General features: G+C 68.9%; 1 protein-coding gene across 2 annotated transcripts in view; it reads left to right on the forward strand.

Moving 5' to 3' along the window:
* The first annotated feature begins 6 nt into the window (after positions 1-6).
* Rai2 (retinoic acid induced 2) overlaps positions 7-995 on the forward strand; it is a 71,166-nt gene continuing 70,177 nt past the window's right edge. The window contains exon 1 of one of the 2 annotated variants that reach the window (XM_031370555.1): positions 7-269. The gene's annotated coding sequence lies outside the window, so the exon portion shown is untranslated. Of the gene's footprint in view, positions 270-502; positions 864-995 lie in introns of those variants that run through there. The other variant, XM_031370563.1, reaches the window with a different exon arrangement.

Genomic DNA, 995 nt, shown 5'->3' on the forward strand with positions numbered 1-995 from the left:
CCTTTCCCCGCCTCCTCCCACCCCTTGGTGTATATAGTAAAGGCCAGGCGCTGCACGCAGACACACACTCTCCCCCGGACACAGGCACACACGCGCACACACACAACCGGCAGTGGCGACAGCGACAGCGGCTCGGTGACAGCAGCGACAGAGGCTCCCATCGCTGTGCACCCCCTTCAGGCGCCCAGCGGCGGCGAGGCCAGACCAAGAGAGTTCCCACACTATCGTCCACCCAGTGGCTTCCTGGAGGCGGCGGCCCGGATTCCGAGGTAGCGGCTGCGGCACCCCGGTGCGGGTCGGGGTCACCCCCGCCCTCCCCAGGAGGACCTGCCACCAGGACGCAGGGGGTGCGCCTGGCTGGGCGCGCCTGGCGGGGCCGCGAGCCCGGGGAGGGGCCTGCCTGCTCCTGGGGGCAGGACGGCGCCCAGAGGCCAGGGCCAGCGGAGAGGGCCGGGCGGGGGCGGGGACGCGGGTCGAGGCTAGCACTTGTGCGGCTGGCCCAGGCCAGGCTCCCGCTGGCCAGCGCAACGCACTGGCTGGCCCGGCCGGGGACAGTCGGGAAGGCGGCGCCAGCCGGTGGGGCGGGGGCCCCGAAGTAGGTTTTGGGCCGCCACCCGCTCTGGCACTGGGCAGAGAGGGCGGCACGCAGTGCGCTCCGTGCCCGGGCACCGCACCGGGCTTGTCTCGGTATCTGCCATTCTGCCCCAGCCAGGAAAACCAGGCGCCTTCCAGGCCCTCCGAAAGATGGATTCTGTTGACGTATCTGGCGTCCCTGGCGAGAAGGGTGGAAAGTTGGGTTTTGCCAGATCGTGCTGGGATCTTCTTTGTGCCGCTGAGCAAGTCCCGCATCCCGTTGGAGCAGGGTGAGTGCCTGTCGGCGCCCTGGGAGTCCCGGTGCCCCGCAGTGCCCAGACCTGGGGTGGCCACACCACTCCTGGCTTTCTGCCATGTTAGGCACCAAGCAGCGTTCTGGCTGCATTTTTTTTTTTTTTTTT

This window comes from Mastomys coucha, chromosome X (genome assembly GCF_008632895.1).
Source record: "Mastomys coucha isolate ucsf_1 chromosome X, UCSF_Mcou_1, whole genome shotgun sequence".
NCBI classification, from domain to species: Eukaryota; Metazoa; Chordata; class Mammalia; order Rodentia; family Muridae; genus Mastomys; species Mastomys coucha.